At 40.9% G+C, this 18426-nt stretch overlaps 1 protein-coding gene across 1 annotated transcript in view; it reads right to left on the bottom strand.

Moving 5' to 3' along the window:
- flcn (folliculin) overlaps positions 1-4281 on the bottom strand; it is a 40232-nt gene extending 35951 nt beyond the window's left edge. Inside the window, exon 1 of the mRNA XM_051919820.1 lies at positions 4111-4281. The gene's annotated coding sequence lies outside the window, so the exon portion shown is untranslated. The remainder of the gene's footprint in view (positions 1-4110) is intronic.
- Between the last annotated feature and the right edge of the window lie 14145 nt (positions 4282-18426).

Here is an 18426-nt window from a genome sequence, read left to right on the forward strand (position 1 = left end):
TCATCCCTACCACCTTCGCGGTCACTTCCACTGCCTCTTCATATCTTAAGTCATTCTTGAGGCAGAATGAAGACTTAAGTGCCAGCTTAAGTGAAAAATTAAAGAAAAACATACTAAGCAACTGCAACACAAACACTGACTTAATCAGTTTTCATGTGAAAAGATGCCGACGAAAGAATAGAAGAAGTGGGCTGCTAGGGTGGAGAAAAGCAGAACTGCTCAGGAAGGAACAAGCACATCAACCTCTGAGCAAACGAATGGTAAACGTACAGAGAAAGAGGAGGAAAACTAGGAATGGTCACGTCAAGTGGATTCGCTGCACGATATCGACAAATCAACTCAGGATCCAGATTAGGAGCCAAGTGCAGCCATGCAACGGGTGACATCTCAGCACCACACTAGTTCAGAGGTGGGGAAAAAAAAAACAAAAAAATTACGTAAAGGAATAATTTCCAAACTCCACACTGATGGTGACCTGCGGTCAGGTAAACACTGCCACTGCCACTGCCTAAAGTCAGTTCAGAGAGGCTGAGCAGGAGCTTCTGCCCAAAGTGCCTGCAATTCCATGATACCCTATTGCTAACTCATCTATTTAGTTAGTAGTATTATTTATTAATGAATATGATAGATAGATAGATAGATAGATAGATAGATAGATAGATAGATAGATAGATAGATAGATAGATAGGATAGATAGGATAGATAGGATAGATAGGATAGATAGATACTTTATTAATCCCAGGGGGAAATTCACAAATGATATGATTTAAATTTAATAGATATGTATAATTCTATTAATCATTTTTGAATTTATAAAGTTATGTACCGTTACTGTCTCTTAATATTCATCTCAAGGCACAGACATAGGAGTTAGGCAACAATGCATTTCACTGCATATTGTACAATACAATTTATTTTTTGTATAGCCCAAAATCACACAAGAAGTGCCGCAATGGGCTTTAACTGACCCTGCCTCTTGACAGCCCCCCAGCCTTGACTCTCTAAGAAGACAAGGAAAAACTCCCAAAAAAACATTTATAGCAGGGAGGGCCGCAGTGGCTGCAGGTTTTTGCTCCAACCCAATTGCTTAATAAGAAGCACTTATTGCTCAAAGTTAACACTTCTGTTTCACTTTAGTTGTCTCGCTTGTATTGGCAAGAATTGCTTTCTAATTAAGCAACCAGGTTAGAACAAAAACCTGCAGCCACTGTGGCCCTCCAGGTCTGTGATTGAGGACCCCTGCCTTATAGGGAAAAAAATGGAAGAAACCTTGGGAAATGCAGTTCAAAAAGAGACCCCTTTCCAGGTAGGTTGGGTGTGCAGTGGGTGTCAAAAAGAAGGGGGTCGATATAATACAATACACAGAACTGAACAAATCCTCAATACAGTATAAAAATAAAAATGTTAAAAATATGGAGCAGAATTTAACAGTATATGATATCCCATAATATGATTTGGATTTGGTTAGAGTCCTGGAGATCTCATTCATCAAACTGCCTCCCCCATTTGGCCATTCCACAGCTGGGACAGCCAATCCGATGACAGGACCCCTCGACCCCACGATTCCTGCGATCCTCCATCAGGGATGACTTTACCTTAGGCAGGCAAAACAACTTGGCAGGTGGGCCGTGGCACCAAGTGCCACGTTTGACTACCGAGAACAGAAACAGAATAGGTGAGGGTTAGTATCAAATTCTAACTATCATGTTACTGATGTTTTAGTGCTAATGACTAACAACAGAGATTCAGTCTGTACAGTTAATCAGCAGCTCTAGTCAGGGTGTGCTAAACTGAAGTAGTGAGTCTTCAGCCGGGATTTAAAAGCCGAGACCAAAGGGACATCTCTTATAGTAGCAGGCAGACCATTCCACAGTTTAGGGGCCCTGTAACTAAAAGCTCGACCTCCCACTGTTATTTTATTAATCCTTGGAATCATAAGCAGACCGGCATCTTGAGATCTTAATGTGCGCTCAGGTTTGTAAGTCATGATAAGTTCAGACAAGTAAGCCGAACCTCGGCCATTTAATGCTTTATATGTTAGAAGGAGGATTTTGAAATCTGCCCTAAACTTAAATCCTTACACTGACTCCCGGTTAAGAACTGGAGTTATGTGTTCGTATTTTCTATTGTAGTGTGTGTATAAATTTGAATGTGACAAATAAAAATTGATTTGAGAATATTTTCTAAGTTTTCATAAATTCATCAAGTTGTACTACTGACTGGATAATGGAAGCATGGAAATGGGAGCAAGAAGTGCACCAGGTGAGGCAATTTGTGTTTTCTAATGAATTTAGCACATTCAGGTCATTCCTGTTTAAATCCACACATTTTCATAACAGCTGTTACATCCTAATTTTTGATTTGATAAAAACTTGGCATATGAATTACAGCTGTCTTCCAAAGCACAGAAATATATATATATATATGTTTTCAATTTCCCCTTGAGACATAGGCTCCTTTCTTCATTTGGATAAGATATTGGGAGACCGTAAATATTAACTACGCAAACTTGCTTTGACCTGCTAAATTTCTTATGTTCTCACATATCCTATTCTGTGATATCATCTACTGTTGAATTCTGCTCTGTACTTGTAATATTTCTATTGCACTATTCTATTGTATTGAAGATTACTTGTGTTCTGTGTATTGTATTGTATTGACCCCCTTTTTTTGACACCCACTGCACGCTCAACCTACCTGGAAGGGGGTCTCTCTTTGAACTGCCTTTCCCAAGGTTTCTTCCATTTTTTCCCTACAAACGTTTCCCCTCGTCTTCTTAGAGCGCCAAGATTGGGGTGGGGGGGGGGGGGGGGGGGTGTCAAAAGGCCATTGCAGCACTCCTTGTGTGATTTTGGGCGATACAAAAATAAACTGTATTGTAGTGTATATTCAAACAGGTTACTCTTTATACAAGGGCTGATCTAAAGACGACACATTGGCACGCCTGTCAGTCTCAGTAGGTTCTGCATACAAATGTGTACCGCATGAAGGGTCACACTGCATACACTGGCAGTTCAGTAACACATATAAGCACTTAGAATACTTGGTCAGTCTTTACTTGCCGTCGGGGGGGGTCCACTATAAAAATAATAATACATTTTATTTATATAGCGCCTTTCCCATGCTCAAGGCACTTTACAGAGTTTAAGAAAGAACGGTGGGGTATACAGTATATAGCATTGTACTAAACCACATAAATAAATAAAGAAGAGTAAGATAGCAAATTCAGAGAAAAGCCTAACAGACAACATAATTGATGGTCTTGCACACACACACGGGTTACATGAGTATCTTGACATGGAGGTAAACTGAGAGAAGGGTAATAAAGTTAGGCAGAGCTAAAATCCTTCCTGAACAGATGAGTTATGAGTTGTTGTTTTTTTTTTTTAAAAGAATTCATGGAGTCAGCTGATCTAAACGATCTGTAATCTGAATGGACGGTACCTCGAGATATCATGCTGATCAGCACACATTCAAATAATCAAACAGACGGGATGCTATTATAATTTACCTCCCATACAAATAAGGTACAAGATTATTTTCTATAAACGTGAAGCTCAGCTAAAACAGACAGCTGAGAAGACCGTCGGCGCCTTATACATTGAATACATTTCACCGTTCGCTTTGAATGTGACAGCAGTGACCCCACAGATAATACAAGTCAGTGTCAATATGGTGGCGGTCAGGTGACAGGCAGGAGCGTTTCCATGATTTCACTGTTCTCTCTACACGTCACACTACTACCACCGTTCTGTCTGTCCTTACAAATCGCTCCATCGCCGGAGTCAAGGCGGTCATGAGCGGACAAGCACAATATGTCGGACCGATCAGCAGACCTTCAGTTCGCTTTCCTTACTGATTTCGGTATTCACGGGCCCTCTCCTAACGTAACTGCCCTAAGAACACGTGCCGATTCTCCAGTCAAATCTGCGCCTGCACTCGGGTTAAATCGAACTGAATTCCACAGTGCTGAACACCGAAACGTCCAACTTGACACCAATCGTGTGACCAGCCCTGGATACGTAACGGAATCGCTGGTCTGCACCGGACAGAAGGCGCATTCCGCAGGTGGACAACTGTCAGCAAACGGATAAAGCGACTGCTACTCACCGACTGTCAGCTCTCCACTAGGATTATTCAGCTTCCCTCAGCGACAGACTTGGAAAATCTTACAGAGGAGCTCAGATCTTACCGCACTGCTCCTCCGAGGCACATCTTCTGTTTTCTTTCGTGGCTATTCGTCCATGGAGGTCACAAGCTCCGTCACGTGTTAGGAGCTGTGGCACATGACTTGGATATGACAACGTCTTTTTCCTCTTATATGGCAACTTATTTAAAAGCATCTAGAATATTATTAAAGAACGCGAGTGAATTGCATTTTTCTTTTTGTGACAACGTATAAAAAAATTGAATTTCCTTTCGAGTAGAAGAATGTGATGACATTACAAAGTAATTTGAAAGACACTCCCCCACTTTTTGACCTCAGTGGATTGTTCCTGTATAAATGTTTAATGGATTAAACCATTACATTGTAATAATTAGGAGTGATGTATTACTGTATATTTTAAGAAAGAATTTAACGGGGCGTTTGTTGGTTTAAACATCCCTTGTTTGAAGTCTCTACATTTATTACGCTTTCATTAGCACCGTAAATCTGGTGCTATTTTATTTGATTGAAATTTTCCCCGAATCGACCGTGAAATTCAGGGGCTGGATAAGTCGTGCTCATCATGTGCGGGATCATCTTTTGAAGATTGGGCTAAGGGCTATTGCTTTTGGGTGCTCTTAAACATGAAAGTTTACAGTCACTTGTTAATAATTGATCTGGATCTGGTTTACCCTCCCTTAAAAAAACTGAACGACCCTGCCAAATGCATTTTCTTTTTAAACTGTGATTTTATGACAAGACTACCTGAATCGTATACAAAAATAACTGTACTCCAAACAAGACGACAGTTTTCGAAAATGAATAAATTGTTTACAAAAATGAAAATTACATTGTATCAGAAACTGGATGGACAAAGTGTGGAGACAAAATTAAATGTTTTTAAACACGTACTGTGTAATGTGACAATAAAGAAATAATAACAAAACGGTATGTGAGCAAAAATAATTAAATGTGTCACGATGTGTATGTACTATGTCGCTTATTTCTTTACGCATTTATTTAATCTTTTTTTTGTTCATCTATTGATTTCAGTGACACCACACGCAACGTGAAATAAGACTTGAAATTAAACACTCGTTTCAATCAATCAGTGATTGGTTTAGTAATTCTGAGAGACACGCCTCCCAACGCAAGTAAAGCGCATGCTCAAAATTTCGACTTCCCACGGCACGCAAAGGGCCAACTTTAATTCAAGAAGCTCGGAATTGATAGTCGTCTCGAAGTTTGCGTCCGAAATGTCTGCTGTAAGTGGGGCACTTGAAGACCGAATATTTACACTCACTGTACCGCCGCCTCACCAATTAAAAAGCAGGAGTTGCTTTACATAACACATAATAAAATAAGCAACAAAAGCATGTATTTCATGACACATTTAATTATTTATGCTTACGTATAATTTTGTTATTATTTGTTTATTGTGACGTTTCATAATACATTTGTGTTTTTATCTATTTAATTTTAGTTAACTCATTTAAATATATCTCCATACAAAAGCATCTAGTGAATAGATGCTGGATTCAGGGACGTGCGGTCAGGGGCCTCACCTGTCATCATGAAAAGTAAAAAAACTAATAATGATAACATAACATAAATGTGTCCGCTGGTCTGTGCTATAAATTTGTTTTATAGTCAAAATCGCTGCATTTGCGCATTTCCTGTTCAAATACTGGGGAGAAACGCGAGGTGCAGGAGCGACGAGCTTCACCTGCCCTCGGACTGCGCTCTCCCTCACGCACAGGATTGATGCCTAATTGGCGCGTGCTTGTCGCTGTCTCTCTGTATGTCGCCAATATAAGGTTTGCAGACACGTTTATTATACACCCTGACTTTCCACAGTCTGGCTAATATCTTTAATGAATGTGTGCGATATATTTAGCCTTGCTGATCGGACATAAAACCGCAGTGAAAAGGCACAAGGTGAGTGTAACAGACAGTACCGTGCCGCCCTCAAGGGGGCGCATGTGAGCTCACCAGGTACCCGTTGCGGCCGTTCTTCCACTCAGAGGCTCTCGGCGCCAATAAGTTAGCGACATCTGAAAGTCAAGTGCACTGCAGCGCAGCGGCCCGTTTATTTTTATTTTTTGTTAAAATAGAAGATTAAGATTGTTAAAACTAAAAGAAAATAAGGAGGGACTTTTAGAAGAAAGTGACGGAGATTTTCGTGGAGAAGGATAGATGCATGGACTTCATTTACAAATAAAGGTAAGACCATAAACGGTTTTCAATTTTTATAAAAAAAAAAATGGGATCAGACTAAGACAAAAAAAAAATCCAATATTTGAAAACTAAATTTAGTCCTTAAATAAAATATTATTTTGTTTTTCCTGTTATTCTTTTGTTGAACAGTCTCTATTAAAATTGCTTAAAGCATCAGAAAGAATAAAAAACTAAAAAAAAAACCCCTAAATATATTTCAGTTAAAGTCAAATTGAAATCCGCTGTTTGTATATCACTCAATACTTTAATTTCTACTGAATGAGTATCCATCCATCCATTATCCAACCCGCTATATCCTAACTAGAGAATCACGGGGTCTGCTGGAGCCAATCCCAGTTAGCACAGGGCGCAAGGCAGGAAACAAACCCCACGACCCTGACCAACACCCAGTCCATACAAGCATTGAACAGAGTAGGAGCAGAACACACCGCTGACGGACCCCAGAATCAACTGGGAAAAACACAGAGGGTCTGCTTCCACTCTGCACAGCAGTCACAGTACCAGTGTACAGGCCGGCCATGATATCCAACAACTTAGGGGGATTCCATGAAATCCCAGGATGTCCGAGCATTTGGAAAACTTGATGAGAATGAAACTCTTTTGACTGTTAATGTTCTTAGGGTTTAGAACTGATAGACGACAGAACAGGTCAGAAGAGGAACTGTTGGAATATACAGTTACATTAGATTTTTATTTAAAAAATCTTTATAATATTAGTGCAATTAAACCATCAAAACTTAAGATTAAATATGCAATACAGTAAATAATCATACGTGTGATTATTTACAATATTGCATTGCTAATGCCGGCGCTCAAAAATATGATTGTTTGTAGAACTCGTTGCTCCTGCGAAAGAACAATTTGAACGCACCCGGCCAGTCCTGAGAGGGAACATCGCTCAGCTTTCACAGAAATGTGAAGAAACAGGAGACCATATGTAGCATAGGGTGCGGTGCAAAAAAATAAAATAAATAAAATATCTTCTTATATAATACGCTACCGTGGCTGTCTGTTTGTCTGTCCAGAATTTTAAATCACCTGTAGCTCGCAAACCGTTTGAACTATCCATCCATCCATTTTCCAACCCGCTGAATCCGAACACATGGTCACGGGGGTCTGCTGGAGCCAATCCCAGCCAACACAGGGCACAAGGCAGGGAACCAATCCTGGGCAGGGTGCCAACCCACCGCAGGACACACACAAACACACCCACACACCAAGTACACACTAGGGCCAATTTAGAATCGCCAATCCACCTAACCTGCATGTCTTTGGACTGTGGGAGGAAACCGGAGCGCCCGGAGGAAACCCACTCAGACACGGGGAGAACATGCAAACTCCACACAGGGAGGACCCGGGAAGCGAACCCGGGTCCCCAGATCTCCCAACTGCGAGGCAGCAGCGCTACCCACTGCGCCACCGTGCCGCCCCCCGTTTGAACTATTGACTTGAAATTTGGTACGCATATACCACGTGACGTCTACTATCCGCTTTCGGGGTGATGATTGACCTCCAAGGTTATTTCTCTTTTTATTTTTATTTTATTTTATTGTAGAATCAACTCTTGGCAGTGCGCAGCCGTGTTATGTTTCTCGTCCCTACCACCTTCGCTGCCACTTCCCCTACCTCTTCATATCCAAAATCATTCTAGAGGCAGATTAAAGACTTAAGTGCCAGCTTAAGTGAAAAATTAAGGACGAAAAGAAGAGATGAAAGAAGAGAAGAAGCGGGCCGCTAGGGTGAAGAAAAGCAGAGCTGCTCAGGAAGGAATAAGGGCATCAACCTCTGAGCAAACGAATGGTAAACGTACAGAGAAAGAGGATGAAAATTGTGAATTTCCCCTTGGGATTAATAAAGTATCTATCTATCTATCTATCTATCTATCTATCTATCTATCTATCTATCTATCTATCTATCTATCTATCTATCTATCATATAGTGTCTTTCCTATCTATCTATCTATCTATCTATCTATCTATCTATCTGAAAACTAGGAATGATCAAGTCAGGTGTATTCACTGCATGTTATCGCGCAGTGCTCCCTTAATGGTTTATATATATATATATATATATATATATATATATATATATATATATATATATATATATATATATATATATATATATATATATAAAACATATTTGCATATTTAGTTGCAGTGTTAATGAATAGAAAAATAAAAATATCTTGATGTGTGAGTTGCCATAACGCATATTGTGTGTGTCTGGAGGTTGACCACCAGGTGGCAGACTTGTCTCATTTTTCATTCTCTTGCTCTTTATTTCAGTTGGATGGGTCCGCTTCAATCAGGTAGCTGCAGGGCTTCAGGGAGGATCAATTTAGTCTCACAGAGGTGTTGAATGATTTCAAAAATAGTTTTTAATTACTTAAAATAAATCACAGGAATTCTAGTTTGGCAAAACCCCACAATTTTCCAGTTGTTTGCAAAGGCAGAAGAGAAAAGCTGAAAATGACACCATTGACTGTTGTAGAATACTTTGAAGTTTTAATACAAGGTGACCACCGGCAGGTTGTGTGACGTACTGTGTGCCCCTCAGTGAGTCCCTGCAGCCTTTATGGTGGTCACGTCAGGCATGTTACATATGCCCTGCTGTTCTTTTTGAGTCTCTTTGAAGTGCATTGAGTATTGGAACTATAAATAAAATGTCTTATTATTATTGCAATGGTTTCCTATAAATAATATAGGAACAGATTTAATAAACAGCTGCAAGAGTCAGTGAATATTTAAATGTTATACTCATTGTGGAAAAGATAACTTTTTGTGGTACTCATTTGGAAAAGGACTTGAATAAAAGAGATGGATGTGAAGACCAATTCGTGCTTTTGGTGTTTGTTGATCTGCACACCAGTCTGGACAACTGCACTCCTCCACACAGCCTTCCATGGCACATCAGTTTTTTGTGTCCAGTTGACCCAAATGACCCACATGAATGTTTGTAAGGAGCAGCACAAACACACACACACACACACACACACACTATATGACTCCTCTTGGAGAAGACCACCTGGTCCCACCGCAGTCTATTATACAAAGACTGGAGTGGAGGATGCAGTTATCTGTCTACTCCATGATTCTTATTATCACCTGGACAAAGCTGGCAGCACTGGGAGGATTCTGATTTTAGATTTTTGCAGCACCTTTAGTACCATCCAGCCATCCCTGGATATCAGAGACATGCAGGTGGATGAGCCTGTGGGGTCCTGATGGTGGACTATCTGTCAGGCAGACTGCAGTGTGTGAGACTTGAGGACTGTGTGAGGAACGCTGGAGCACCACAAGGAGCAGGCCTGTCTGCTCTGCTCTTCACTCTGCACACCTGTGACTACAAATATAACAGCAGGTCAGGTCACTTTTAGAAATTCTCTGATGATTCTGCACTTATGGGGGGTACTGATAAAGGGCGGGGGGGCAAGACAGAGGAGAGGTGTCAGGGGGAGGACTTTGAGAACTGTCTGCAACTTAACATCAGCTAAACCAGAGAACTACTGATTGACTTTCACCGCGAGAAAGATAGATAGATAGATAGATAGATAGATAGATAGATAGATAGATAGATAGATAGATATGGCACTATATAATACATAGATAGATAGGAAAGGCACTATATAAAGATAGATAGATATGGCACTATATAACAGATAGATAGATAGATAGATATTAAAGGCACTATATGATAGATAGATAGATAGATAGATAGATAGATAGATATTAAAGGCACTATATGATAGATAGATAGATAGGAAAGGCACTATATTGTAGATAGATATTAAAGGCACTATATGATAGATAGATAGATAGATAGATAGATAGATAGATAGATAGATAGATAGATAGATAGATAGATAGATATGGCACTATATAATACATAGATAGATAGGAAAGGCACTATATAAAGGTAGATAGATATGGCACTATATAACAGATAGATAGATAGATAGATAGATAGATATTAAAGGCACTATATGATAGATAGATAGATAGATTGATACATAGATATTAAAGGCACTATATGATAGATAGATAGATAGATAGATAGATAGATAGATAGATAGATAGATAAAACTTTATTTGTTCCGAGGGGTGTATTTGGCCACTATAATAACAATACGATTAAATGAAGAAATTGGTAAAGATGAAATTGTATGAAGCTTTAGGATGCCACTGTCACCGTCACTGTCCTCCCCATCCCTCCCAATGCCTTCATTGAACACACAGAATTACATATTTTGGATTTTGTTTCACTTCTGGTCGTCTCTTTGTAGCTTCCCTGTTGCTAGGGGGTGTGTCCACCAGGGTCGTGACCCACAGGTAATTACGGGTTAAAAGGTCGCCCCATTCACTGTGTTCTCCTCCCAGCTGTGGATAACAGTCCTTTCCTTGTGCCTTACTAAGACAACATTTCTTTTTTGGCCTTTACTTTTCTGATGTTTGGGTTTCGGTTTTCTTGATCTCCCATTTTTTACGCTTTTTCTGCCTTTGGTTTATTCTCCTAGTTGCCCCCTTAAAACGTGTCAGCTTGCTGCCATAACCCCTTGGAGTCAGTCGTGCTTGTCTGATTGAGTGGGTTCTGAACTTGGATGGATTTTTATTAATGAAAGTGACAGTCAGAGATTTGCATTTAAAATGGGAGAGAGTCATCATGCTGATGAGCTTAACAAAGATCTCCATGTGGATGATGTGAAAAATAAAGGTAGCAGATGCAAATAAGGTGAAGATTCTTTGGCACAGCATTGTGAAATAACTTACCAAAATGACAAAGAATGAGGTGGAGATATCCCTTTGAGTCCCGGGACATGCACTGGAAAAGTAAAGACGACTCCTTGACTTAGTGGGGCTGCTGGTAAAGCACACTGAGCCCACCCCACTTAATTTCCCACTGAAGTTCCAAGCTTCTTTGCCTCCCACTTCTTCCTTACTGGGTTTAAGGTGAGGCCTGCAGCAGTGGGCCTCCTCACGGTGTCAGCTATCACAGCGCCTGTGATGTAGTGTACAGAAGAGCGATTGCCTGAACAGGTTAGAAGGGGGCCTGCCCGTCCCGCGGGAGCTTTGTTTTTGATCCCAGGCATGTGACGAGGCAGGTGAGGGTGAGATGAGATTTCATCAGGGGAAATGAGAAGAAATGAAACGAGGTCATCCAGACTTGTTTGTGTAACACCTTTACTTCTGGGGTGTGTCTGACCTCGTGATTCTCCCCAGGAAGGGGGGGGGGGGGGGGTCTAAGCTGGGCTGCCTATTGCCTTGTCAAACACACCAAAGTCTTTTTGTGAAGTGAACGCCATTGCAAGGCACTTTACAACTATAGAGATGCAATACAATTGCAGCACAGTTAGGGATTTCCTCTGTGGTCAGCTGTTTAGACTTTTGTAAGCTTGACCTAGATGGAGTTTTTATTATTATATTATGTTATCTACGTATATCTATAAAATAGAATGTCTTTCTGTCTGTTCCCATTACAATCCTACAAACTTTGGTCAATCAGGATGACAGTTTGCAAAGCTGCTCTGTGGGATGATACGGACAGGACCCCACTAGTGCCACCTGCTGGCTCAGAGCAAGTGAAACATCCAAACAGACTGGAGGCAAAATGAGCAGAGCTTAACATAACATAGCAGGGGACACCACGTGTGGCTTCTTATCTACTGTCAGATAAAAAGCAGGATTGTGTGCTTTTACAGGGACGTATGGGGTGAGGCCTCATCGAGAGTGGAAGGTAAACGCAACACAAAGGAGAATCACAGGGCTGTTGTTTAACTCCGGCTTTGCTGGCTTTTCTTCATAATTTAACTACAGACTGACTCAGACATGACACCAATTCATAGTTACAACCCACCCAGGAGTTAAGTTACCACAATTCTGGATTCCAGTCTGACCAAAAAAAGAACAAATTTTCAATTCTCAAGATCAGAGACGTTGATAGAGTGACAGTGTGGATGATGGATGGGGCAGCCAGCAATAACAACAGGGTCAGCATTTCAAAAACACGTAAAGCTTTGCTTTCTTTCTTTGACGCATTCTACAAATAGACTCTGGGTACTTCAGCCATTATAGAAATATTAATAGACTGTCACACATGTGCGCTTGTGGAAGAACTTGAGGGGTTTGGATAACTACATTACTCCCCCAGAACACACGAGGGTGCTAAGCAATAACAATTTCTCTCCTCCTTTCCCCTCTGCAGAAAGGAAGATTGATGTGCCTTCAGCCATGACGTCATTTCCGGGGTCTCTCCACCTGGACCCGCCTCCCAGAAACCATCAACAATGGAAATGTAGCCATCTTGGAAAAACATGAAAATGAGAAGAACTTTCAACAACTTGCATGTAACGTGTTTCTTCTGTGCCTTTCAATATATAGGGTTTGCCTTCGGGGTGCCCCAGACCCTTTATGATTGTCTTGTCTTTACTATATACAGTATATATATATTTATATAAATTGCCACATGTGCGCAAATAGGGGGCAGCCAACGGGCCCGACACTGCGGGAAAATAACAATCAAGGGGACACGGAATGCTTATGCCTCTCTTTCTTATTCTCCAGGGGCCTCATGTATAAACGGTGCGTACACAAAGAAATGTTGTGTACGAACGTTTCCACGCTCAAATCGCGATGTATAAAACCTAAACTTGCCGTAAAGCCACGCACATTTCCACAGTACCTTATACCAGGGCTATTCAATTGGTGGCCCGCGGGCCACATGCGGCCCAGAATCAACCTCCGAGTGGCCCAGCCCATGGTTCCGCCCATAGATAATAAATTAATATATATTATTCATAAATTATTTAATATAATTTAATATAAATATCTAAATATATTATATTAATATAAATATATAGTATATTAATATAAAGTATTTATTCTGTCTATGGTCCCGCCAAAAACGCGCATTCCTACGTAAATTACGTAGCCTGCAACACGCAAACAATGCAGAGCATGCCGGTAGTAGCTTAGATTACTATCAATATGTCGTTCTCAACACTGAAACGTAAAATTGCCAATGAAAACCGTAAGTTTAACCCTGCCTGGACTGACAAATACTTGTTTATTTTACCGCCACATCCAAACGCCAAACCGATGTGTTTAATTTGTAATGAGTGCGTTGGAGTATTTAAAGATTACAATGTGCGGAGGCATCATGTTGAGAAACACCACACTTTTCGCACCAATTTTCCAGAGGGATCTCAAGAGAGGGCTGCAAAAGTGCAGAGTTTGATTGCATCTTACAACCGGAGCAGTGCTACCATGGTGCAGTCATTCACAGCCCAAGAGAGAGCTACTGAAGCATCCCTTCGTGTTTCCTGGATACTGGCAAAAAAGGAAAGGCCATTCACAGACTCTGAAACCGTGAAGGACTGTATGCTGGCTGTCGTGGATGAGGTGATAAATGACGATAAAATTAAAATGAGCGTGGTATCTGCTATAAAAAACGTACCCCTGTCAGATACTTCAAACATTCGTAGGGTTGAAATTCTTGCTGCAGATGTGTATGAAACGCTGTTAGGAGACCTGATGAAAGCTGATACTATGTCTATAGCAGTAGATGAGTCCACAGACAAAACTGATACTGCTCAGTTGTGCATATATGTCCGTTTTTGTGATGGCAAATGCTTCCGAGAGGAGCTGCTCGGCCTACTGCCGTTAGAAGGACACACAACTGGCGATATAGTCTTTGGGAAAATTTCCGCCTTTTTTAAAGACAGTGGTCTGGATATGAAGTGTGTGTGCATGCTTGTGACAGATGGGGCTCCGTCCATGACAGGGAAAGTGAATGGTTTGGCAGCACGTTGGTCCGCTGTCGCACCTCAGTTGATCTCCTTACACTGCATTGTGCATCAGGCGGTGTTGTGCGCAAAACTAAGCGGGGCGCTCAAAACGACAATGGACAGCGTTATGGCTATAATTAATTTTATTCGCTCCACATCAAGCCTCCAACACCGCTTATTCCGCATGCTGCTGTCAGAAATGTCTGCTGAGCACCACGACCTTCTTTTGCAGAATGACGTGAAGTGGCTGTCCAAAGACAAAGCACTGGAGCGTTTCTGCGGTCTCAGAGAAGAGATCATAACTTTCCTCCGCGGCAGCAAGCAAAAAAAGGCAGAAATGCACTTGAGTTGCATACTGGACGACAACTTCATGGCCGATGCCTGTTTTCTGAGTGACATATTCAAACACCTGAACGATCTCAATTTGGGACTACAAGGCAGAGACAAAACTGTCATCGACCTTGTGGAACAGATGCGCGCATTCCAAGTTAAAGTGGACCTTTTTGCAAATGATTTGAGCACAGGCCGAATGCTGCATTTTCCGACACTCCGCAGATGCATCTCATCCCCCGCACAAATCACGGATGTGATGACAGATTTCATTGCGATGTTGAAAAATAACTTTGCTGGTCGATTGGATGGACTTGATCTGCCCACAGAGTTGGCCGTTTTTGTCAGAGACCCGTTCACTGTTGCAATAGAAGGGGACTTGTCCGCCAGAGCTAAGAAACTGGTCCCTTCCATTGACGAGGGGAAATTCACACTCAAACTTGTTGACATGCAGTCATCTGTAACCATGGCACAGGAGCTTTCCACTAACGGGCCTGCAATGTTTTGGACTGATGTCAACGCACATCAGTTCCCTAACATTAAGAAAGTAGCGATCGTCATGCTCAGTATGTTTGGATCAACATATACATGTGAGTCAAGTTTTTCACACATCAACTCCATAAAAAGCAACTCTCGTTGCTCCCTGACTGACCATACTCTCCACCAATGCCTTCGAATTGCATTGACAACTTACGAGCCTAAAGTCACTGCTCTCGTTCAAAACAAAAAATGTCACTTCTCCCACTAAGTCAGCAGGGTAACTGTAGCCTACAATACATCAATATAATGTGGGATGCGTAACAGAGGCATGCCTAATCACACATGGTGATTTAAAATATGTTCCCTCAGTGTTGTTATAGTTGTGAATACTGTGCACTTTTTATTTTATGCACTTTGAGATGTTCCTGGGTCAAATGTGTACAAGTTGTTTATTTTGTTTCAAAAGGAAACAATGTTATTTCTAATAGCCTACTACTGTGCACTATTTTGTTTTATGCACTTTGTGATCAGATAGGTCAGATATGTAGCCTAGGTCAGTTTTTTTTCTTTTGTAAGTGGAAAAAATAGGGGCTACCTCAGATTCTGTTAATTCAGCTCTTTTTGTATGCACCTTTTGCTCTGCAAACTGACCAAAGTTAGAAGAGAAACAACGAATAAACCTTATGTTTTTCAATAAATTTGTTTTGTGTTGGTTTTAAAATTTGTCATTACGAGCTGCTTTGCCGCTAAAATGACTGGCCCAGCTAACCTTCTTGGTTTGACAATCTGGCCCAACTGAATTTGTAATTGAATAGCCCTGCCTTATACCCTGGCGTACGCAAGTTCTCCTCTCGGTTTTGCAGACTGGCAGCACCCAGCGTCAAAGCAGTGCTACTGTTCCTGTGAGGTTACCCTTTCTTTTTCAGATCCACATCCGTGACGCAGCTTTATAAATACACTGAAATTAACCGCATATTGTTTATTAGTTTAATGCATCTGATTGTAATTAACCAGCAACAATATAATGGTCCACGGAATGGTCAAACTATTCCAAATACCATAACCGCTTTAGCGTTGTTACTCTCACTGCGCCTTCTTTTACTTCTTTCAGCTGCTCCTGTTAGGTGTTGCCACAGCAGATCATCTTTTTTCCATATTACTCTCAGTGCACCACTCGGAGCAGCTGATCGGAAAGAGAATTATCGGTATACAGCATCAAGCACACACTGCCTCAGCCATGCGCACAGTCTATTTGAACTGCTTCTCATACGGCAAACGCTTCAAAACCTTTCCTGTACGGACCTCGCAGTTCAGAAAGAGTTTCATCCCATGAGCTCTAAACGCACTCAATCAGTCCATCAAGTGCTCCTTGTAGAACTGTTAGTACTTATAAGTACAATCACCTCACTGTAAACTTGCACTACAGTTATAATATTGCACAACCTGAGCCACTTTATAAAACGCGTTTTTACATATGATGATGATATCATTTTTAAGATGAAATGCAGCAAAATATATTTATTATATTATACAGATAAAACTTTAACTTAATTTAAATAATCTATATCTATACTAATAAAAGGCAAAGCCCTCACTGACTCACTCACTCACTCACTGACTGACTGACTCACTCATCACTAATTCTCCAACTTCCCGTGTAGGTGGAAGGCTGAAATTTGGCAGGCTCATTCCTTACAGCTACTTACAAAAGTTAGGCAGGTTTCATTTCGAAATTCAAAGCGTAATGGTCATAACTGGAACATATTTTTTGTCCATACACTGTAATGGAGGAGGCGGAGTCACGTATCGCGTCATCACGCCTCCTACGTAATCACGTGAACTAAAAACAAGGAAGACATTTACAGCACGAGTCACACGCGGGAACGAAGGTAAATGACATTAATTTTTGACTGTCTTTTAATACTGTGTAAGCATACATATTAACACATGTGCAATTAAACGTGTGCATTTACGGGGTGATTTCTCAGGCTTAAAAGCTCACCTTTTATCAAACGCGGGAAGAAAGGTAACTGACGTTGTTCACTGTCTTTTAATACTGTGTAACCATACATATTAACACATGTCCAATTAAACGTGTGCATTTACGGGGTGATTTCTCAGGCTTAAAAGCTCGCCTTTTACTAAAAAGGTAAATACAAAACTATTTTCAATCAGTTTATTGAAACGCTCCCGTTAAGGATTGCAATAACATATTCGCGAGATAAAACAACGAAGTAGGGGGAAATGGAGGAACAGCCGCAAACAGCGAACAGCAAAAAATTAATTAAACAATTGAGAATGGAGCGAGTTAAGCATACAAGCATGTTCATAAGGGAAACAAAGCACGGTGTAAAACGTAAGTTTAAATTAAGTTTATAGAAACGCTCCCGCTGCAGATTGCAATAACATATTCGCGAGATAAAAGTTTAATGAGAAGACACGAGGTATAAACGAACCACACGCTGTGGCGCAACGTTAGGGGCAACAGTTTCAACCATTCTATGATCTGCTTCTCGCAACTGAAAGACGGCACATGGCGGATGTTAGCCGACTTGCTGACCGCAACGTTAGGGGCTTCAACTATGGCGCTGACGCCACATCTCAGTGCCAACACTTTGCAGACTCTACTTAAAAGACACGCCCTCCTCACTGGACAGTTAAAAACACCAATCAAACTAACGATGACATCAAGTATTACCCAATCAAAAGTACGAAAGGAGGCATCTTCATAAAATGCGTGTGGGATGATTTGCATGAGACGCTGCTTTAAAAAAAAAATGATAAAAAAAATACGGGATAAATCCCGTCCAGTATTGATTCAAAACGGGACGCGCAATTTCATTCTCAAACGCGGCACGAATCCGTATTTTAAAGGACGGGTGGCAACCCTACAGTGCCAGGTAACCACCCATACAATCAGATTGTGATTCACACTAGGAATGCAATGAATGTAATTACCCCGATCTACATACAAGGCGAAAGTCTTGCAACATTCAAAGATGATGGTTTGGGATAAGTACACCATACAACATAAAAGAGCTTATGAAGCCTTGAACCGAAAAAAGCAAGATCTCAGAGATCGTAAAAAAAAAAATAGGAGGTAATGTCGTTTTACTCGCTGTAGATTTTAGTCAAACATTACCAGTTATTCCATGAGGGAGACCAGCAGATGAACTCAACGCGTGTTTAAAATCCATGCTTCTCCCACGCTCGGTTATATGTCGCGTGTTCTCGGGTAGGTGCACCAAAAAATGTATACATTTAAGCATGTAATAGGCAAACAAAAAATTAGGTATACCCGAAGGCACTGCAGTAGTACTTAATGTAACTTTACTTCTTAAATGTTAATGTTTTACTGTTTAATAATTTATACGCTTCTTATATGTTGTTCAAATTCTTTTATCAAAATACCAGTGACAGCGCAATGCACGATAACATGGAGTGAATA

This window comes from Erpetoichthys calabaricus, chromosome 16 (genome assembly GCF_900747795.2).
Source record: "Erpetoichthys calabaricus chromosome 16, fErpCal1.3, whole genome shotgun sequence".
Classification (NCBI taxonomy): domain Eukaryota; kingdom Metazoa; phylum Chordata; class Cladistia; order Polypteriformes; family Polypteridae; genus Erpetoichthys; species Erpetoichthys calabaricus.